Raw genomic sequence first — 24,130 nt, forward strand, 5'->3', positions numbered from 1 at the left:
AATGATAAGAAAAAATGAAATATTCTCATTGTATATTCAAAGTGTATTTATCGTGCATGGCTCCATTTCCATTTGGCATCACGCTTTCTTGTATTTATGGTTGTTTGTCCCTAGGGGTATTATCTTTCATCATTATGCTTGCTTGTTGTTCGGATATCATGTCAAGTTGGGTTAATATATATTTTACTTATCACCGTTTGAGTCTTTGAGTTTATCATTCATGATTGGGTCACAATATGCCTTCAATGCATTTCAATCATATTGGTACATGTTCAATTCTGTTATGTGTCTTCATTTTATTTTTGTGTTGTGGACTATTAGTTTCCCTTCCACCCCTCTATCATTTTGCATGCTCTATTGAGTGGAGTGCTAGAGATTTTGGTTATCTTTGTCTTTCTCATATTAGAGTCAATCTTCAACAATTTTAGTTTTCTTTCTCGTGGATGGGCTCTATATTGGAGTCATTATATTTATTTGAGCTCATTGTATAGTCTTTAGATTCACTAGTAACTACAATGAGAAGTATGAACGAACTTGTTTGAGTGAGAGGAATTTGATTTGACACTTGAAGTTTTATTAGAGGGTATTTGATCTATTGATTTACTGCTAGGGTTTTGAGAGGCGAAGTAGACAACACAGAGAATTTTTGGAAGAAGTTGAAAATGGCGATTGTAGTGTAGCACCCATGGGTAGCACCAACTACCAAGACAGAAAAATATGTTGACACCAAGTGCAGGAACATCATTCGACATGCCAACATCATTGTAGTGAAGGTTGTTGTGGATGCAGTTCGAACCTCACTAGGTCCCAAGGGCATGGACAAGATGCTCTACACCTCCTTAGATGATGTGATCATCACCAATGATGGCACCACCATTCTTAACAAAATAGAAGTGACTTAGTCAGCTACTAAAATACTTGTAGAGCTTTCAAAATCTGAAGATATTGTTGCTAGTGATGGCATGACAATATTTGTTGTCATAACTGATACGATTCTTAAGCAATGCATAAATTTGTTGTCTAAGGGTGTTCATCCTACCATTATGTTAGAGGCCTTTCACAGGGCCTCTAAGAAGGTCATCGAGGTTTTAACTGCCATGGCTATTCCTGTCGAATTGATAGACCATGACTTTGTGAAAAGTGTGAACACTTTTTTAAACAATAAGGTTGTCAGCCAGTATTCTACCTTATTGGCCCTGCTTGTTGTTGACATTGTCTTAAATGTTGTCGACCCTGTGAAGCTTGATATTGTGGATTTGAGGGACATAAAAGTTTTGCAAAAATTGGGATGGATTATTGATGATATAGAGATGGTTAAGGGTTTGATGTTTGATAAGAAGGCAAGTCATTTAGTTGGAGGCCCCACCAGGATTGAGAATGTGAAGGTTGGCATAATATAGTTCCAGATTTCGCCTCCCAAGACAGACATTGAGCAGAACATTATGGTCTTTGATTATATAATTCTAACACTTTGAAGAGGAGAGGAATTATATATTTAGGGTATGATAAAGAAGATCAAAGCCATTGGATGCAACTGTTGGAATTACAATAGGAAAGGTAAACTTCTTGGGGGGGGGGGGGGGGGGGGGAATCAGTACTTTAAACTTGCACCCATAAAACATTCACCACACATCCATCTCATACATTCAATAAGTAAACTAAAATACCATGTAAAACACATACATCTAGAACATGTAAACAAGTAAACATTCACACATGTATGACACTAGACATGATTACCTAGAAACCCTCCAATGAGAAGGTAAAACTGGGGTGGGGATGACATCTACAAATCTTCACTATTGTAGTAATAAAGTGTATCCAATGAAGGTTACAATGTTTTGATCACAAGACATGATCTACCCGTGACAGGTCTACCCTGTTAAAGGCTTACAAACATTGTTAGGTCTTACCCCATTGAAGGATTTCAACACCTTGTTAGAAGTGTGACTTGCTAAAGGACTTTAACTCACAATTAAGTAAGCACCCTATTAAAGGATTTCCATATAGCTTGTCAGGACTACTTTGTTAAGAGATTTTGACTGAAATCACCTATTAGAATGTCTTAGCATTGATCCTATGGTTAGCACTTGGTTGCTTGATTACATATCACCTTTAAACTAATGTACTCTTGATCCTTCTCGATCAGATGTCTCTTTGCTATAGTCTCTTCTCTTCCTTTGTTCTCCTTTAACTAATTTTGCAATGCAATTTCATATCATAATTCCTTAGTCACCATGAATTCACTATTCACTCCTTCCACATGTATTTGAAATTTAGGGTTTGTCCTTCTTAAAAAGACATAGGTGACTTAGGGTTAGGTATGAATCAACGACTATGATTCATCCATTTTACCACTTAAACCTTCCCTCTACCTAATTGGCTACATCTAATTACATTGGGATTCCAACTTAAGATTCACCCTTATCTCCAAAATATCATAAATTAATCTTTAAGTTGGCTCAAAAATGGTTTACATAGTTGTTTGTGCCATTACCAACAACTATGACAAAATCGTCTTACTTGGCACTTGTAGCCTCTGATGCTTAGCATATATTAATTTCTATACTGAGACTTGGCATCTGTATCACTCGACATGCACTGCTTACTTAGCTCCTAAATCACTTAGCACACACTATCTGCTTAGCACTTGAGTGACTCAGCATATGAGTGGCTCGACACTCATTGTGGACTCGGCATGCACTATGTTTAGCTTGACATATGTTACTTGTTCAAGATGAACTAAGTAAATGACTTAAGTGTGTAGACACTCATTAATCAAAACCAATATGAGATCAAAAATCTCCCCCTTTGACACGAGTGTCAAAAACACTTGGTCATGCATTAATATCCTTATCCTTATGAGCATAACATATCTCTAATTTGGCATATGTACAAAACTTCAAAATTTCAAAATTTTGTAACAACTTATATACCTCAAAATTTGATAACTCCCCCTGAGTTGATAGGTCTATTTTGTATTCAAAAATTTTGTACTCCTGCTGAGTAAATGTGCCTCAATTGATACTCTTTCATTTGATACTTGCATCTAATATTTGCTCCCCCTTTGTTTATTCTTTATTCTCTCCTCAATTTCCCTCTTTCTTTTACTCTCTCCCCCAAATTCTATATCTCCCCCATTCTTTAATCTCTCCCCCTTTTTAACACTTATGTCAATGAGCTATACACTTATTGTGTGTTTGTCCATAAAAGATTTATAGACATCAAGTATAATCTTGAGAGTTGTATCCCAATTTTCACATGCTACATCCAAATACTTAATTTGGATGGCCAACTCAACAACAACATGGACTAGGTCATCTAATGTTGAAAGATTGGGTTCTTTCTTCATAATAGTTTTAGCATAGCCTAATTCCTTGTGCAAAATTTCCATGTGTGGGATTAATGTTGTTTGGATGCTAATTAGTTTAGCCCTTATATTGGCTTCATCTACAGACAATGCTATTAACTGACTATGGGTTTGTAACAATGTGTTGAAGTGCTTTTCAACTTGAGTTGGATTCATAGGCAATTTTATAGCCGATGAATCAATCTGACTCTCCAAGCTCAAAATGTGACTTTTGGTCTCTTGGGTGAAGAGTGTTGGATTGCACAATTTTGTGTACAGTGAGAAAATATTCTCAAGTACCTTCTTCACATCCTCAACCTTAGTTGCAAATGAAACTTGTGTGAGTGCTATGTCATCTAATATTTTATCATTTACTTTATTTTGAAACTTCTTTTCTAACCATTCTAACAATTTTGCATTTGTGTCTAGGTCTACATCACTAACCTTTTCCACTATATTTGTTAGTTGTTTAATGAGTGGCTTGGTCTCATCTAGAGTTGGCAAACTGATTGCATCTAAAAAGATGTCTTTAATATCCAACAATGCTTGCTTCTACTTGTGCTCCCTTCTGGGCAGTTCTTGATGTTTCTTTCTTGCTAGGGCTTCCTAGAGTATGCCCATCTACTCAATTGTTATTGTGTCAAAGTCATACTTTTGTAATACAATCTCTTCATCAAGGCTCATATCTTCATATTGTATTACTTCTTCAACCTTTGATGAGCTTGGACTTGGCACTGAGATTTGCAATGGTATTGCATTTGTACTCTGCTTCTAAAGAGTATAACTTGAAGGAGTGTCAGATTCTAGTAAGGTTACTAGGGCTTGAATTGCTACTTGCTCCTTCACCCTTGGTATCAACTTTGTCTCTTCAGGCTTATCCTTGTGTTCCATAATGCCTTGTGATGCACCTTGTACTTGTGTTGGAGGTGCAGATAAGATTATCTGACCTGTTTTACTCTGTTTTTCTATAGTGGCTTGAGTTTCCACTATATTCTTCTCAACTATATCAAATTTTTTAATTGTATCAACCTTTTATGATGTAGCTTCTGGTACTTTATCCAGAGATTGTACATGAGTGACTTGAGGGGTGATAGCAGGTGGTTCTTGTGTATTCACCTTTTCCCTTGGAGTTTTGGTCATTGATTTCTGCAATTCATCTACACTCACCAATACAAGATTGTCATAGAGTTTTGCCTATAGTGTAGACTAATCAATTATCTTCTTGAGATCTTCCTCTATAATGGGATTGATGTTTTGAGCTATGAGATTAGGAATATCCTTAACTATTATTGTTTTAGTGGTTATACTTGTCACATGTTGAGGGTTGACATTAGAAAATTGTGTGTATAGTACACTCTATTCTACTTGTTCCTTTGCCTCAACTAGTGCCTCGTCATCTACTTGTATTTCTATCCCTCCCTCAATAGTATTGTCATTATTATCATCTTCCTCATCATCTTTCACCTCAATAGGCTCTTGTTCACCTTTCTTAATTATAGCAAGCCCATATGTTACCTTCCACATTTGTGTGGACTTCTTTACAACATCTTCAATATTATTTTGCAGTATGCTAAAGGCTCTAAATTTAGGTACAAACCTAACTGAATATTTCTTCATAGCCTTAGCAATTTGTGCCTTATTGAGTTTAGGGATGGCTTAGGCAAGTGATGCCTCCCTTATTTGTTTTTCCAAGTCCAAACAATAATGCCATTTTTGCTCAACTCTCTCATATAAGCCTTTAGGCATAGAGTTAGCAATTTCTAGTGGGGCTTTCTTAAAGTTTGCCATCATGGCATATATGGCCTCCTCCACTTGATTCTTCTCTGCTTTACCAAGGTTATCAAAATTGACATGTGAAAATCCTAACAAGTTTGCACTATTCTTAATATTTTCACACAAGTTTTCAAGATCTAAGAGTGGATTGTGATTCACCACTTTGAATTGAGTATTGTCATCTAATTTTGTTCTCTCCTCATCATATTCAACTTGTGCAACATATTTCCTCTTAGGTCTTTTCTGAGCTTGTCCTTCCTGCTTGGTTGGTTTGGCTTTCTCCTTAGCCTTTTGTGTAGTCGCACGTGTACTAGCCCTTGTATTAGTTGTTGTAGGCTTGGCTTGGCTAGGTTTGATAGTTTTCTTGGCCCTTGTCACAGGTTGTGCCTTGGCCTTCCTCTTCTTTGGTTCAGTAGGTGTAGGTGCTTCCTCAGCTTCTTCTCCCTTGACACCTTCAATAATTTCTATCTCCTCCTCTTCTTGATCTTCTCACATTCCTCAAGTTAGTGCAAGTGGTGCTTGTGCCTAGATGTCTTCTTCCTCTTCATCCTCTTTTTCCTCATCTTCTTCCTGCTTGACACCTTCGCCAAATTTAGCTTTTAGTTTCTTCACCAACCTATGCTTTTTCTTTATGATAGAGGCAATCTTCAATTCCATGGTAATCTTGGATTTAGCCATTTCATAATTACCAAATGCCTTGGCATTTTTGTCTACATCTTCTACAAGTAATGCAATAATAGCTACAGAGACTTCATCTATATTTATTTCATATCTTAAGGCTCTCGACCATCTTACCCTTAGTGTAGCAGCTTGAACAAAGGTGCAATCAACATCAACTAGGAAACAAATGTTATCATAATGCTTTTCAACTAGTGACACTAGAATTCTCATTCTTTTCTTCATTGATTGCTTAAAGTCCTCAAAATAGCTAGTCACCACAGACTCAAAATTCTCACGTAATTGTTCAATGAATTTGCCAATCTGTACTGCCATTGACCTGTTTGTTTTCCATCCCATAGTGCCAAATGTAGGAAATGTATTTTGAACATAAAAGAATATGAATATCAAAATAGAACCAAATTTGCATTGTGCACTCTTTGTCTTTCTTATTGCTCCTAGGTTCTCCATCAGTTGTTGCAATTATAGCTCTACAAGATCATATGTGTGATCTTTCTTAACAATCCTATAACCCACATCTACTACAATACAATGCACACTATTTATTTTGCTTGATTGGTAAAACTTGTGCGAAATAACCCTTATCGCAAAGTCTATCAAAGGATCTGTAATGGTGTCAATAGTCATTGCTCTCTTGTTCCACTTAGCTCCTGTGTTCTTCTCAATAACCTCTTTTGAGTCACTTCTCAATGTCTTAGGCCAATCTAGGGTTGGATACCCTATTACTCTATGGATTATCCTCTTGGTTATTATAATAGGTCCATTGTCCAACCATAATGAACTATCATGTATTTTGCTCAGTACAATTCTTATCCATTCAATTTTAAACACATTTGGGAAACCTAGGGCTCGTGTTAACCCTTTCTTCTCTATGATTTTGAATTCTTCCCTCAGTACACCATTCTCACAAAGTTTGTCATATGCTTTCCTAATCTCCATATCACCAATGCTACCAATTTTATAATTATAGCATTTCTTAACATCTTGCACCATTCAAACATTTGGTGGTATCATGCATAATGCACTAAAAGTGTCTTGTTTGTATGCAATATAAGGTATGGCTTTAAAAATTGGTTGCTTAACTTCATTACTAACCAATTGCACATTCAAAACCTCCTTACCCTCTACATTCTTTAAACTAGATGTCATTGTGCAAAACTAGGGTTTACAAAAATCTAAATAGTGTAACTCGACACTTGATAAATACCTTGCAAGGTCTGACGAAATGGTGATGAATCACTACACATATCTTTTGCAATTGCCTTAGATGGATTTTTGGATCACCTCTTGCTTTGCTTGCTCTTCAATGGTTCTAAAATGATGAAAAATGAGTTGAAATCAATCAAATACCCTTTCGAAATACTACAATAAATATTGAGTACTTACATAGCTGTAAGCTCGACATCAACCAACTTGAGGCTCACTCGATATCCATTACAAGCTTGACATCAAATAGCCAATCTGATAGCTTGGTATCCTATTTCATTTCACTCAACACATATAGGAAACTTTTCATGCTTGGCAGTAACATGAAAAACTTGAAGATTTTACTTTGATTCCTAATAACATCTCGCATCTTTATTCATGCTAATGTAATCTTTTTAGTACTAAATCCTTTGGAATTGATGTATGATATAACCTATTGAATATTAGTCCCAAATACATCTTGATTGCTTAGTTTGATGAGGTGTGATCACTTGACCCATTGGGTGAAGTGATCCCTTCTCCATTTGATGTGCTACAATCATCTTTCTTCTTCCATGTCTTGCTCATTTCATTTATGACATTTTCAACATCTGCCTTGCCTTTGCCTTTATCAAACTCACAACTCAGTGCCTTTGACTTTATTGGACAATATCTGCTGATGTGACCTGTCTTCAAATAGCTAAAAGATGTGGTTTGACTCAACCACCTCTTGTAATCAACTCTGAACTGTGTTCTAATAGAATTCTCAGGAACATGTCCATATTCTTGACAATAATGACAACTATACCTTGTATTATAATCCTAGTTATAAGAGTTGCCATTGTTCCTTACCTTTCTTTGCCTGTTTGATGACCTTGTAGGTTTGGATCTACACTCAAAAGCTCTATATCCATACTTCTGACAATTATAACAATATCCTTCAAATCTTTGAGTGTGTTTGGTCTTAGTTTTGCATTCATGTGCTTGATGACCTTGTTTATTGCACGTACGATAGTGAACCATGCTCTTGTGTTTAACATGTTGATCTACAGTAGCAATATGTACTTTCTTACCATAATTATGATAAGTAGGTTTGGAGTTCTTACCTTCGTTACTCCTTTCTTTAGCACTTTTGGATGATTCTCCTTCTTTAGTACTTGTGTATCCTAGTCCAGTTGTATCATCATTGGATTTAAGGAATCTCAATAATTGCTCAAAGTATTTGATGGCTTCACTTGATTTATTGAAACTTTCAGCGAATTCCTTTTCCCTTTTTAGGTCATTTTGCAATTGCTCATTCTGCAACTTCAATGTTGTTATCTCAATGTCCTTGACATTTAGCTCATAGTTGACATTCATCATTTGGCTCAAAGTATCCAATTGCATGTTGGAAATCTTGGTTAGCTCTGATAATTTCTTTTCCAGTCTGTTTCTCAAAACTCTTTTTTCATCTTCAATCATGGCTTTGTCATCCATAGCTTTCTTCTTTTGTTCAGTCATCTCACATAGTAGTATGGCTTGTGATTCTTGCTCTAACTTGAGATTTTTGATCTCTTTAGCTTAGGCTCTATTCTTTTCCATTAGATTTGTAACTACTACATCAAATTCATTGGAGTCTCCATTACCAAATAGCTTAGTAGTGTCCATTTCTTTGTATTGTGTGTCATTTTCCTCAATAGAAATTTATTTCCTTCTCTTTAATGATTTCTTTAACTCTTCTCTTGATTCATTTAGTTGATGTAGAATGAGATGTATTTCAATCTGTCGATTCTCAATAATCGTTTCCAACTTGTAGACTTCCATTTCAAAGATCTTTCCTCAAAGTTGCAAAGCTTCTCTTTTAGAGAACAAGGCTTTGATGCCAATTGTTAGAATTACAATAGGAAAGGTAAACTTCTGAGAGGGGGAGGGGGTGAATTAGTACTTGAAACTTGGACCCATAAAACATTCACCACACATCCATCTCATACATTCAATAAGTAAATTGAAATACCATGTAAAACAGATACATCTAAAACATGTAAACAAGTAAACATTCACACATGTATGATACCAAATATGATTACCTAGAAACCCTCCAATGAGAAGATAAAACTAAGGTGGGGATGATATCCACAAATCTTCACTGCTATAGTAACAAAGTGTATCCAATGAAGATTACAACGTTTTGATTATGAGCATGATCTACCCTGTAAAAGGTCTGCCCTATTAAAGGATTACAAAGATTGTTAGGTCTTACCCTGTTAAAGGATTTCAACACCTTGTTAGAAGTGTGCCTTGCTAAAGGACTTTAACTCACAATTAAGTAAGCACCTTATTAAAGGATTTCAATACAGCCTATTAGAACTACTTTGTTTAGAGATTTTGACTGAAATCACCTGCTAGAATGTCTCAGCAATGATCCTACAATTAGCACTTGGTTGCTTGATAATAGATCACCTCTAAACTGATGTACTATTGATCCTTCTTGATTAGATGTCTCTTTGCTATAATCTCTTCTCTTCCTCTATTCTCCTTTAACTAATTCTATAATGCAATTTCAAATAATAACTCCTTAGTCACCATGAATGCTCTATTTGTACATGAAAACTTCACTATTCACTCCTTCCACATGTATTTGACATTTAGAGTTTGTCCTCCTTAAGAAGACATAGGTGACTTAGGGTTAGGTATGAATCAACGACTATGATTCATCCATTTTTCCACTTAAACCTTCCCTTTACTTGATTGCTTGCATGTAATTGCATTGGATTTCCAACTTAAGATTCATCCTTATCTCCAAAATATCATAAATTAATCTTTAAGTTGGCTCAAAAACAATTTACATAGTTGTTTGTGCCATTACAAACAACTATGACAAAATTGTTTTGCTCTGTACTTGTAGTCTCCAATGCTTGGCATATACTAATTTCTATACTAAGACTCGATAGCTATATCACTTGGCATGCACTACTTACTCGGCTCCTAAATCACTCAACACACACTATCTGCTTAGCACTTGAGTGACTCGACACATGAGTGGCTCGACACTCACTGTGGACTTGGCATGCACTATGTTTTGCTTGACATGAACTAAGTAAATGACTTAAGTGTGTAGACACTCATTAGTCAAAACTAATATGAGATCAACATCAACATGTTATTGATCTAGAAGAATATTCTACAATATGTCGTCACTAATCTTTCATTGCATTATCTGTCCAAGGCAAAGATTTTGGTGACCAAGGATGTGGAAAGGGATGAAATTAAGTTCATTACCAAGACGTTGAGTTGTTTACCCATTGCTAATATTGAACACTTTAGGGAGGAGAAGTTGGGGCATGATGATTCGATTGAAGAGGTTACAGTTGGTGATAGTAGGATTGTGAAGATTATAGGATGCAACAAGATGTATTAAAATGAGAGTGTTTCTTTGCATCCATAAGGAAATATTTCAGCTCGAGAGGTAGATTTCTTTTGTTGTTTTCTTATGATCAAAATAGTCCTCAATTAATATTTATGATAAATTCATTTAATCTCTCTTTGTTGTAGGATGCAACAAGAAAGACAATAGGTTGCTTTGGGAGATGTTGAGCCTTAAAGGGAGATATTATCTTTAAAGGAAGATATTAGCTTTAAAGGGAGGTTTCATAATTAAGAGGGAATGCTTATGGAATTCCCTTCATTATTATGTATTCTTGTTATGCTTATCGTATTTGTAAATTTGACTTAAATGGAACTAAATCTTATTTTGTTATGCATATTTATATTCTTCTGTGAGTAAATGAGATTGTAAGATCAACTATGAAAACTTTGTCACTGTGCGATAGTGAACATCATGTTGAGTGAGAGTCCATGATGTCATCACATTGAGAGATTCTGTGATGGGAGTTGGATGTCATGTTGAGTGATTCCATGACAGTTCATGTTGAGAGAGTCTATGAATAAAGGTTTAGTTGTGAGTCTTGTAAATATTTTCATGTTGAGTGATTCCATGAATATGACTCATTGTTACAGGTTTTTATGTTGAGTAATTCCATGAATTATGTTTTATTAAAATATATTATTGACATTTTTGGTTGCAACTTTGTGTGACTATTCAGCTAAAGATCTCTCTCTTGCTAAGAGGGAGTGTTTGTTTGATTGTACCTAATCTAATGATAGTTCTATAGAAATTTGTAATCAACCCAGCTAATCAACAACTAGACCAATTTAACTAGGTTATGGCTCAGTCATGTGTTATTACAATTTATCATATGATTGCAATGTTGGAGGCAACATTTTTTATTTGTGTTGGATATGGAGGAAGAGTAATAGGGTTGGTAAACATGTTTTTGCATGGAGGATTCACACACCTAGTGCTCACAAATATCTACTTAAGAATGAATGTGAACCTACAATGCATTGTTATATGGTGAAATATGTAGAAAATCATATAATTCTTCATCACAAAGGGCCTTTCACTTGTGCTAATTCATTAAGCTAAACACCCAAATTTACATTTCAAATCATGGTTTATCTATTTTGGGCTTAAGAACTGGTACAACTACCTAGAACATTCATCCTTTAACATTCATTAATAGTAGCACATAAACACATAACATTCAATAACATGTGAAATAAGGTATTTAAACATGTGTCAACCAACTATGATTTAAGTTTGGATCACCTACTTGACACATACATGGTTAAGTGCTACCTAACTATGTCCAAGGCATCTACACATTGGAGGCATACTCTGCCTACCAGGCTACCTACATACCCGTATACGTAGGATCAAGACCCTTGAAGTACTCACTCTAACAAATATGTAGTTATGGTTTCTAATTATTTTGATGTAGCTGTATTCCTATAACCATAGGTGAGCTTTACTCACCTAATACAACTCTTCACCCTCATACACCCACTCGGATGAATCAAACAATTTTCTATAATTACAATCCTATAATACCCTAGTGCACCCTTTGTGTTGTAGTTTACAGTTAATGTAAGGTTAACTTATATACATCCTAACTCAATCCTTATATAATTATGTTTAAAATCTTGTGACAATAATCAATGGGTCTAAATAGATCAATCAAGTTAATGCTAGCTGGGAACAACTGATTGTTTGTTTTATTGTACCTAATCTAATGATAGTTCTACATGAATTTGTAATCAACCCAACTAATCAGCAACTACACCAATTGGACTAGGTTATGGCTTGTCACTTAGGATGGGTTGAGGGAGTTTTATTGTTTTATTATTTGGATTCTGGAATATGTATGTAGCTAGAACAATTTTTTTGTTGTGATAATATGTAATAAGCAACTTAAAAAAGATCTCTTTGTATATACAAAGACTAAGGGTTGTGCATTCTGTCATGTATTGCATCTACATTTTCTTTGCCATTTTTTAAGTTGTAAGAGTGTTTCAAAGTTGGGAACCACTTCATCATCCTTTGCATGGTTTAGAGGTAATGTCATTGTGGTAGTGAGAACAACTTCAATGAAAAATTGAGTGTAAGGAGCTACTACCCTGAACATTCAAGAAACATTCAATAACATGTGAAATAAGGTATTTAAACATGCCTCAACCATTTATAATTTAATTTTGGATCTCCTACCTAATTAGTTTGGAATTTTTTTCTCACCAAAAATCATAAAATGTAAGAACAACTGGGCTAGAAAGAACGTAAAATGATGATTATCGTAAAAAGACAATTATCATGCACAATCATTTTTTAGCTCTTTTGGCACAATCATTCTTATAATTTTTTTGGCTCAATCTCCAACTGGTCAGTATGTGTTTTGAAAAATTATTCTTAGACTGTGAGTGAGGAAAAAGAGAAATATCAAACTTGAAAAAGATGTACATAAATGCAATTAATTATTAAACTTCAATTTTATAAACTTACACAGAGAACCATAGGATTATAAGAAACTAATATGGTTTGTACTATTTGAAAATTATAGTTACAAGTGATAAAGTTATATACCTTTGATTTTGAGAGCACAAATAATGGAAATGAAGTATTGTTGAAGGTGCAAGGTCAACTACCCACAACCCCCCCCCCATGTGGATGACACTATTAAGTAGAGAATAGTTACATACTGTAGACACTTAAAATTATCCTAAACTCTATTAATTGATTTAATATCTCCCTTGACACTATAATTATTTATTAATTTATTAATTATGTTTGTCATATTCTTCTACTTATTTAATTAAATAGGTTCACTTCCCTAATGTGGCTAGTATTATAAAGATGGATGGAAATCAGATCTCTATGGAATCCACAATGGAGGAGATCAATACATCATGTGATCATGTTTCACAAGATGGGAATACCAACAAAGGGATCTCCCCTTTGATGGTTAGCAAATTCTTTGAAAAGGTCTTAGCCACCTCTCATGAGCACTTATCTCACTTGGAAGCCCTCTTTGATAGTTGTAAGGACTCTAACGAGAATCCATGGTCTCAAGTTACTCATAAGAAAAAGAAAAACAACAAGGATCCTTCGTCGGTATCACCTGCAGCAACAAGGAGCAAGGCTAAAGCTGATATAGTAGGCAAATCTAGTACCCGAGACAGGAAGAGCATGAACCAAATTAGAAAGGAAGGAGGAATATTCTAGATGGGACTCAACAGACCATCCAAGAATCACGCCGCAAATTTAAAGTATGAAGATCATTTCCTAGAACATCCATGGACTCAATGGAATCCACAAATAGGAAATTGTTAGGAATATGATTAGGGAACATAGGAAAGATCTTTTTTTAATTCAGGGAACTAAAATGAAAAAGGAAAAAGTTGAAAATATTTCCTTTGGTAAAGGATTGAGGAACTCGACAACCAACTTGGACAGGGCTTTTGGTGGTTTGCTAACTATATGGAAGGATTCCTTGGATGCCGATATCATCTTTGATGAAGATAATATTTTGCTCATGAATTTTTTTGACCCTAAGTCTTTGGATAGATGGTTTCTTTTGAATATCTATGCCCCCAATACTAAGAGTAGCAGAATAATTTTTTGGATTTTTTTTTTTGATTTAGTGTCTCAGATTGGGGAACCTAAAGGCATTGTTATGGGATATTTCAATACCCCCTTCTTGGCTACAGATAAGTTAAGAGGTCTTCCGCCTGATGTGAATAGCAAGAAACATCTGGCTAACTTGATTAGAGATTTATCGCTAATTGATGTGGAACTTGGGGGATGCAAGTTCACTTGGTTCAATAGGAGAATTGACCTAGACTACATTTAGGTGAGATTGGATAGAGCGCCCCTTTTAACTATGGATTGGTTGTGTCAGTTTTAGTGCAAGCTATTGTCTTTGGTTTGTCTTGGTTTGGATCACTCCCCTGTCTCTCTTACTACTGAAGGGGTTGATAGTAAGAAGGCTTTCCCCTTTAGGTTTGAGAAGATGTGGTCGGTGCACCCTAGCCTCTTCAACAAAATCAAGGGGTGGTGGGGGATAGAGGTTGATGGCACAACCATGTACAAGGTTGCTAAAATCTTAGATTTATTAAGTCTGAAATCAGAAAATGGAACAAAATGGACTTTGATAATATTTTCCAATCCAAAGAAAGGATTGTGAAAGAATTTGAGGAGGTTATGATGAAATAAAGATGAACATTGAGAAGGAAATCTTTGCTAATCTTCACAATATTGTTGGAAAGGAGGAAATATTTTGGAGATAGCAGTCTAGGTCAGTTTGGCGTAAAGAAGGGGATAAAAACTCGAGATTCTTCCACCTTTCCACTATGAAACATAGGATAGCCAATAAAATTAGTGAGATTAAAAAGGGTGATGTCATGATCAGGGAAGACAATGAGATCATGGAGGAGGCTATAAGTAATTTTCCTCAATCCTAACTAAATACCTTTACCTGGTTGAAGAGGACCAAAATGTTATTATTGATACCATCCCTTCTATTATCAGTGAGGCCCATAATAGGGCCTTACTAGTTATTCCTAAGCTGGAAGAAATTAAAGAGGTGGTTTTTTCTCTGTGGGCTAAGAAGGCCCCTAGCCCTGATGGTTTCCCCCCTTTTTTCTTCCAAATGTACTAGGAAATTATTCAATTTGATCTGGTTAAAGTAGTTCAAGAATTCTTTGGAGCTAGGAATTTGCAGAAAGAAATCATTGCTACTTTTTTGGTCTTGATCCCTAAAGTCATTGGGGTAGATTCTTTTGGTTCTTTCAGGCCTATTAGCCTCTACAACTCTTTCTATAAGATTTTTGTGAAAGTTTTAACCAACATTATTTTTAAATTACTACCGAAGATCATAGCACCTCAACAATTGGGTTTTGTGCTTGGTAGGCAAATTTTGGACTCTATCATTGAGGTTCATGAAGTTATTCACTCCCTTGAAGATGGTAAAAAGGAGGGCTTTCTACTTAAACTGGATTTGTCTAAGGCCTACGATAGGGTGGATTGGGGATTTTTGAACAAAGTGCTTGAAGCTTTTGGTTTCAATGCCAGATTGAGAAAGATAATAGCACAATTGATTTCCACCCCTACCTTTGCAGTCATGGTTAATGGGACCCCTTCAGACTTTTTCAAGTCTTCTAGAGGCCTCAAATAGGGGGACTCATTATCTCCTATTCTCTTTATCATTATTGCTGAAGGTTTGGGCAGGCTTATTAATTTTAAAATATTTAGAGGGGAGTTGGTGGGCCTGAAACCTTCAAGTTCTCTAGTTTTCACCCACCATCAATTTGTGGATGATACAATTTTGGGGGGTGAGGCCTTGGTTAAAGAGTCTAGGAGTGTCAAAGGCATCCTCAATGCCTACTCCAAGGCCTTTGGACAACTCATCAACTGGGATAAGGGTTTGGTGTTCTTATTCAACACCCCTACAGATTGATGGAAGAAAATTGCTCACATTTTTGGGATGTAATATTGGGAGTCTTCCCCCCACTTATTTGGGCCTCCCCTTGGGGAAGAAACCACCTAAATGGTTTTGGGACAATCTCATTGACAAATTTAATAGAAAGTTGGTGGGCTAGAAGGGTATCACTCTTAGCCAAGCTAGCGAAGTGTTGTTGATCAAGTCCACCCTACAAAACTAACCAACTTATGCTCTTAGCCTCTTCTCTATCCCTTAGAAACCAATGATAATAAAAGATACCCTTTAGTGGCCTAGGAGAACATTTGTAAACCAAAGATTAAAGGGGGTCTGGGGATTAGAAAGCTAATACAGTTTAACTTTGCACTCCAAAAGAAACAAATCTGGAGAATCTTCAAAACCAAGGGGGAATGGAGAGATATTTTGGAACAAAAGTATTTGGCAAACCTCAATATCAAATAGCTCATCAATAGAGACCCTCACCCTCAGGGCTCTTTTATTTAGAATGACATCTTGAGGATGAAGAGCTTAGCTTTTGACAAAGCTAAATGGAAACTTGGAAATGGACAAGATATTAACTTCTAGCATGACAACTGGCTAAGTGTTGGTCCTCTTTAAGACATTGAACCTTTTGATATATGAGCTAGTGCTTGCATTGATAGATTTGGGTACAGGGTGAGTGACTATGGGGATCATAATGAGTGGATTGACTTGGCTGAGATGTCCTAGGAACTCAAGCCACTAATGGATTTGATCATACATATCCCCTTATCTCTTAAAAAAGACTCCATAATCTAGGGGGAGACTGTCAATGGCATTTACACTGTGGCCTTTAGCTATGAGAATATGCAAACTTCTGGCCCTGCCTCTATATGGGCCAAAGCTTAGTATTCGGCGCTCATCCCGAAAGTTAATATTTTCTTCTAGATTATGCTCCAAAATCACATCCTAATGGTGGATAACCTTACATAGAGGGGAAATATGATGTCAAATAGATGAATTTTATGTAAAAATTAATGTGAGAGTGTGGATCACTTATTTATCCACTGCCCTTTCATCATCACTATTTGGTCTCGTTTCCTATCTATTTTCAACATGTCCTGGTGTTTTCCTTCCAACATTCTAGATGTCTTTGAATAGTGGAACCAAGGGAGGTTTAGGAGTGAAGTTAGGGTCCTATGGAACTAGACCTTACCCTATGTTTGTTGGGGGGGTTGGAAAGAGCGAAACAATAGAATATTCAAGGATAAGGAAACAAAGGCTAATGTGGTTTTCCATAAGTGTCTTAATGCTTTGTTGGAAAACTACACTAATATCAAAGGTCCTATCCCATCTTTTGGTTCTAATGAAAGGGACGATAGCAAGAGGGATGGGTGCAGATGGTTGATGTTGCCTAAGGGTTGGCATAAGTCTAATTTTGGTGGGTTGGCCAAAGGCAACTTGGGAAAGACTGGTGTAGCTGGCATTATCAGAAATACTTTTGGCAAAGGAATTGTTGTGGTTGCAACTCCCCTTGGAATAAAAACTAATCACTATGTGGAGGCTATAGCGGTTCACTATACCATTAATCTGGCTAAAGATATGGGGCTGAAAAAACTTTGGCTGGAAGGTGATTTGAAAAACATTATTAATTGTCTAAATGAGAAGAACAAACATACATGGACGACTAATAATATTATAGGGGAATGCATTCTTCTTCTCAAGTCCCTCAAAAAAAAATCTATGTGGCACATGAGTACCGGGAAGCTAACCAAGTGGTAGATATATTGGCAAACTAGGCTATCAAGTGCATTGATTTGGCTAAGTGGATGGAAGGCCATAATTTCACGTTAGAGATTAATGACTTGATTGAATAGGAAAGGATCTCAGGAAGATTGGGTATAATTAAAAGTTTATTATGATTGCTAAAAAGATATGGGCAGTGGTCAAAAATTTGATGTGTAAATTTATTATGATAGTGCTTTATGGGGAATGTGCAGAAATTTGATGTGGAAGTACGATTATACTTGTACTTCTCACATCAAACATATCTATCTTCTTAATTTTATGATAGATTTTAGACAAGTTTTTCAAAAAGTGGAAAATTGGCCCGAGAAAATGAGAAGAGCTTCTTTTTCTCTAGACTTGAAGGGATTTGAAACTAGTTATTTAGCTTGCACTAAGGGCAACAACATGGTTGGGGAAAGGCATAGGAGGGATCTAGAAGATGAAGCCCAAAAATGGTGTAAATGGTCCAAGGTTTGGGAAATTCTAAAAAGAGGGGAAATAACGAACTTCATTGATCGGCTCCATGGATGGAAACCCTTGGTTACCAAGTCTATGGTTAAGAGTTGGAATGAGGGAGTTGTGAAAATTTATGGGGTGAAGTTCATAGTGAATGAGGATGTCATTTCTACGGTCACTGACATTCCCATCTTGGGTAAGAAATTCTATAGAATAGGAAAATCTCAGGGCAAGCGGTGGTGAAATTTACAAAGGATCAATAGAAGAAGAAAATGTTGAAGAGAGGAATCGATTATCTCCTGATCTCTATCAAGCTGCTATGGAGGTTTGTTTTATGGGCTATTATAAAATACATCATCCTAGACACAAGATTTGATCGTTACTTACCACTTCGTTATTCTCAATCACTTTAGGTATGGGGCCAAAATTTCTATCCCTTTCTATTTGTATTCTTCTATGAATGAAAACATCAATGAATTTTAGGAGAAGCATACTAGGAATCCAATGCTCCATGAGGGGCTATTACTTTTAATTTATGAGTTCTTTGAAGCTAGGACTATGGGGAACAAATTAAGTTTAGGAAGGAGGGCAAGAAGGGCAGAGGGGACTCTGAAGAGTCAAAAGAAAATTATATGAAAATTATATGCCTTTGGACACTAAAGATAACCTTGATATGCATACTAATTTGGAGAAAGATGATTATCCACAGAGTGGCTCTAGGAAAAATACCATCAGATTGGAAGGTAAAAGGGAAAATATCCCTCATCCCAAGCAGGACCTTGAATCTTCCTCTAACAAGGACTATAACGAAAGGGTTAAAGGCATGGACATGGGGGAGGATAGTGCTAAAGATGAGGAGATAAGGGAAGTGGAGAGTTTAGAGAAGAAAAAGGGCAAGAAAACCATCACCATAAAAAAATTGAAAAGCAAAGAGGATTTTGTCAATATATCCAAGGGCCAAAAAAGAAAACATTCTGAGGTCACAATGGAAAAACAGGGGATTGAGGTGGAAGGGTTGGAAGAAGATCTTAATCAGGGTGAGAGGGATGACCATGAGAAGGGCTTTAAGGAATATGGAACAAGAAGATATAGATGCTCAATCACAGGCAAGGATAGAAATATGGTGTGGCAAAACTTCAATACATATTCTGCTAAAATGGGGATTAATAGAGAATTAATAAGAACTCTGGTGAAAGAGGATGATGAAGGTAAAATAAAACTAGAGGAATTAATTGACCTAACCCTAGTCATTTTTAGTGATACAATGAAGGAGCACCTGGATATGGATGTCATTAACAATGCTAAGAACAGTGTCATTAGTAGCTTCTGCACTAAAAAATGGTTTTTTCATGAAATCCAAGACCTTAAGTACAGGGTGAGCAGCCTCAAAAGGGAGAACTATAACCTGAAGAATAGAATATCTATGGAAGAAAAGAGCAAGGAAATAAAAGTGGAGGAGGTCAATAATAGGGTGCAAATGATGGAGAGCTCTATGTGAATTATTGTAGAACATCGCTACAATATTCTTAAAGAAGCCAATGAGAATATCAATATTCTCATCACTAAAATGGAGGAGCAAAGAACTAGCAAGGAAGAGGACTTGACCCCCCACATTGCCAAGGAAATGACCTGTGATGATAGCTTGAGGAAGCACACTAGATCTAGCACGAGGAAGAAGGAGACCCTAGATCTTGACCAAGATCACCTAGATATGAAGGAGGTGGCGAGTAGATTGTCAGAGCTCAAAATCAATGCAATGGAAATGCTAAGAGAGATCTCTTGAATGCCTTGGCTTTTCTTGGGCTTCCTGGTTCTTTGTCTTGTCTCCCTGGCTTTTTTCTGGTTCCTGTCCTTTTATGTGGGGAGAAGTTTCAAATGTTTTATTTTAGTTTCTGTTGTTACTTTAAGCATTCTCTTTTTGTCTGAACTTTACTTTGTATGGGTTTTAGGGCCTGTTAAATCCTATTTTCCTTAATCAAAAAATGTGTTTAAATTTATTTTGAATACTTCCCCCTAATGTGTTAAAATTATTTAATGCATAGTGCTCCACAAATCCCCTTTTAAATAAATTCTAATTTATTTAATTTCTCTCCACTTTATTAAATCTACACTCTTATGATCAAATTAAATCCTATTTAATTTAATCTTAATCCCACCTAAAACCTAGTCGACCACCCATCACTCTCACCTCCTAAGTCTACCCACTAGTTAATCCCACTTAATTATCCTAAACACTTTTCTAAACACCTTTTAGTCCCTAAGTGTTTGCTCACATACGTGTAAGCAACTCAAATTCCAAGAAAGCTCCCCTTTTATAATTTTATCCAAAAAAGTCTTACATTCTTACACACTTGTCTCCCTTTCCTTTCTCCATGGTTGTTCACACATGTGTGAGAAAACCTTGAGCCATCTCTATCACCAAAAAGTCTTATGTTGACCTTTGCATGGCTTGTATCCTTAGCCCATGTGTCTCCCTCGTGGCACTTATGTGGATGCCACATAGATGCCACCTCCCCAAGGCCTCTCTCAAGCCTATAAATAGAGCCATTGTCTCAAGAATTTCTCATCTCCCTCATTTGTGTTGTTATAATGCTAGTGCAATTTTAGAGCTCTTTAGTAATTTTATGCATTTTTGCTAACCTCTGGTAGTTGCTAGTTTCCTTTTGTTGCATGGTTAACTTAGTTTATTTTCTTGCATCCATATTCACTATCCTTGAATGCTTTGAGCATGGTTGTATCCATAACCATTGTTTAAAAGATTCTCTTCATATCTAGTTAGCTTCATAAATCTTGCATGCCATTTCAAATCATTTTGGGATTCAAATAGTTGTGGTTGGGAGAGCACATCCACATCTCTCACTATTGAGCACACCAACAAGGCCTCTTATAGGTGCCCTTGTTGAGCTACTTTGAGGTTGAATGAGGATTCTAATCTTTCAGTTGCATAGTATTAAAACTCAAGTAGAATAGTTGTATTTTGATCTTGGTTGAATCATTGCTATACATGTACAACTAACTTTGTTTGTTTATGCATGCTTCTGACATGTTAACTTTTCTTGTATACATTTTGGCACACCTAGTAGGACCCATGTCCCTCTAAACATTCACATTTTAAGCTTAAAATTGTCATTTTTCTTAAAAAATCATGAATTTTGATTTTTGTTCACGCACAGTGTTGTCTGCACAGACGAACTATCATCTTCATTATTTAGCTTCTTTACCATGTAAAGTATCATCTCTGCCATGTAAACTGATGTCTCCACCTCTAAACTGGTGTCTCTACCTTTGAATTGGAATCTCCACTATAGACTATTGTAGGTGTACTTCCAGTCCCCCAATCTTAAGCTTCCAACTCAACCCATCAAGTAAATCTTTTGTTGGTTCATTTTGTTGATTATGGTAGCATTTGGTGAAAGCACTGAACCTGAATCCCAATCCTCAAGTTTAAATGTTCAAAGCTTTACATGCACTTGGTTTGAATCAAATTCAATGTTCAAATTCTGACTTATAGTTTCAAAGATCAACCTCCAAGCACAACTTCATGAACACAGATTGTCATGCAAGGAAGTCTTGTGTCAAAGTTGCCTTTTGCTTCACTGGTCTGTTAATCCTAGCATCTTTCAATTAGCAGTCTTTTTCAAGTGTTCCTAATTTTAGGAGTGCCATTCTAGAGGAGAATGAATTTGTTGTTATAGGGAGAAGCTTAAAGGAGCTATGAGAAGAGAATCAAGGACCTTCATAGAGAACCCTATTGGAAATCAATGAATCTGCATCACTATGGACTAGAGATATTGGATTTCTATTTGGGCGGACCTCTTCAATGCTATATCTAAGTTTCTATGTATCACAAACACTTTAAAATAGGTCTAGAAAATTTGTCGATGGTTTGTCATTGGGAATGATAAGCTGTGCAATGGTGGAAAATCTGACATATGGAGTTGCCATTTTGATGTTGATAACATCATGGGCAGATTTGTTTTCCAAGCTACCTTAGCTACTGGGAAGTTTAGGGATGGTATCTCTATTGATGTAGGCTTATTATTTTAGCTGTTGGTATGGGAAGATAACAAATGATACCATGCCACTTTGCTACCTACTTGGGACTTCCCTTTAGTCCTCCATATCTAGAGCCAAAGGCAAATTTTAGTAGAGTTATAAATTTTGCATCAAGAGGCTATGGATTTCTTGACTCAACAGTAGCTGATGAGGATATTATCACAATGGGTCACAAAGTAGATCAATTCGAACACTATTCTTCTATCCTCAGGAAGACATACACATCTAGAGCTGCACAAGAGAAACCCTACCTTAAGAAATGTATATACTGCATTTCAATTGGAGTAAACAATATTAGCTCCTATGTAGGCAACACGACTTCTCCTCAATAGTTTATCACATTGTTGATCTCTAATTTTGATCAGTACATAGCTAGGCTTTATCAGGTGGGGGCAAGAAAAGTCCTTGTAGTCGCTACTCCACCCATAGGATGTGATCCTTATTGAAGACTTACAAATCAAGGTGAATGTTTGAACATAGTGAACCGGCTATTTGTTTCATATAATACTGCTACAAAGACACATATAGCCCAGTTTAGTCAAGAGCTATCTAGATTATCCATCATACAATTTCAAACTTATGATTATCTTTTGAACATAATTCAAAATGGTGAAGCCTATGGATTTAAAGATATAAAGTTAGCATGTTGTGGATCAAGATTGTTTAATGTACAAGTACAATGTGGAATGATGAATCCAAAGGATTTGTATTGCAATGATACAAGTGCATATGTGTTTTGGGATATTGCATGTCCAAATAAAAAAGTGTATGAACTATTTTCACAACAAATATGGAGGGGAAATTCTTCTGTTATGAACCCATTTAATATCTCTAGACTAGTCTCATGTTAAAAGCTTCAGGTTACAAATGATGTCTAATCTCTAGATCCTTATAAGTCCAAACAGAGCATTAGATAAAAAAAACATAAAGCATCGAATTGGCTCTCAATCACATGATTTGGCTATCATTATCAACTTAAAAGATTAGAGCCATTATGACATATCACAAGTGTCCAATCAATATTTGATTGCATGTCAAATTTAGAGTTTCTTTCTCATATAAAGAGCATCATCCACATCCATTGGGGTGAGGTTGTTGAACGAACCGGGCATGAAGAAGTTGCTTTGGTAGAAAATGCCCTCCCATGTTCATTTTTCGCAAGGAGAAGCTATTTTCTAATTCTCCGTCAAAGTGAAGTCAATATGCAAAAGTCCATAAACAGGATACTATAAAGAAGGAGAAGGATAATGGGTAAACAAATTTGGTGCCTCTTTTTGAAAACCAAGGAAATATTGTTAGAGAGGTTTGTATAGAACCCATCGCAGGAAAGAAAGTTAAGCATAATGGTGTAAAGATTGAGCTTCTCAAGCAAATAGAGTTATACTTAGATAGAGGAAATTTTTATGACTTCACCGCCATGGTTCGAGAGCTTGATGGGCTAGGGCTCGGTTCCCCTTGTTTCTGAAGGTGCCATGCATCAACGACACATATTCATCTTTGCATTGGCGATTTTCCAAGTTTTATATAACATCATAACCATGGGCCTCAGAAGAGAAAAAATGTACTACTAGAAAGTATAGGAAAAGGAGATAGAAACATATGAAGATAAATTTTCATGGCTTATAGTTATCTTGGGGAAGTTGTTTGCATCAAAAGAAAAGAGTATCACCTCTTACATTCATCTCCTCCTTCACCAAATCTTTGATGCCATCATTATCTTTTGGCCTCTTTACCACCTTTATTACTTATTCTATTAATGCAAGGCTCACAAATTTTTTGAACATAACAAGGCTTTGCTTTGTAAAACTCTAAAGATTCAAACTTTGAATTGATTTTGATTGTTCATTACAGAGGTGAGGAAAAGAAAAAGGAAAGGAATTGATTATAATGCAGAGATTCCATTTGAGAAGAAGCCTCCACTAGGATTCCTTGATGTAGCAGATGAGGAAAGATAGGTTGAGTAGCCTCAGTTTCCAACTACAATAGAAAAGCTTGAAGGAAAGAGATAGGTCGACATAGAAGCTCAATTAAGAAAACAAGACATTGCATGCAATAA

General features: G+C 36.1%; 2 pseudogenes; both read left to right on the forward strand.

Moving 5' to 3' along the window:
- Nucleotides 1-662: 662 nt before the first annotated feature.
- Nucleotides 663-10,382, forward strand: LOC149534848 (T-complex protein 1 subunit delta pseudogene; annotated as a pseudogene).
- Nucleotides 10,383-22,088: 11,706 nt separating this feature from the next.
- Nucleotides 22,089-22,925, forward strand: LOC149534849 (GDSL lipase-like; annotated as a pseudogene).
- Nucleotides 22,926-24,130: the final 1,205 nt, after the last annotated feature.

The sequence above is a fragment of the Cupressus sempervirens genome, chromosome 10, assembly GCF_028749045.1.
Source record: "Cupressus sempervirens isolate cs-2001-9-10 chromosome 10, ASM2874904v1, whole genome shotgun sequence".
Taxonomy (NCBI): domain Eukaryota; kingdom Viridiplantae; phylum Streptophyta; class Pinopsida; order Cupressales; family Cupressaceae; genus Cupressus; species Cupressus sempervirens.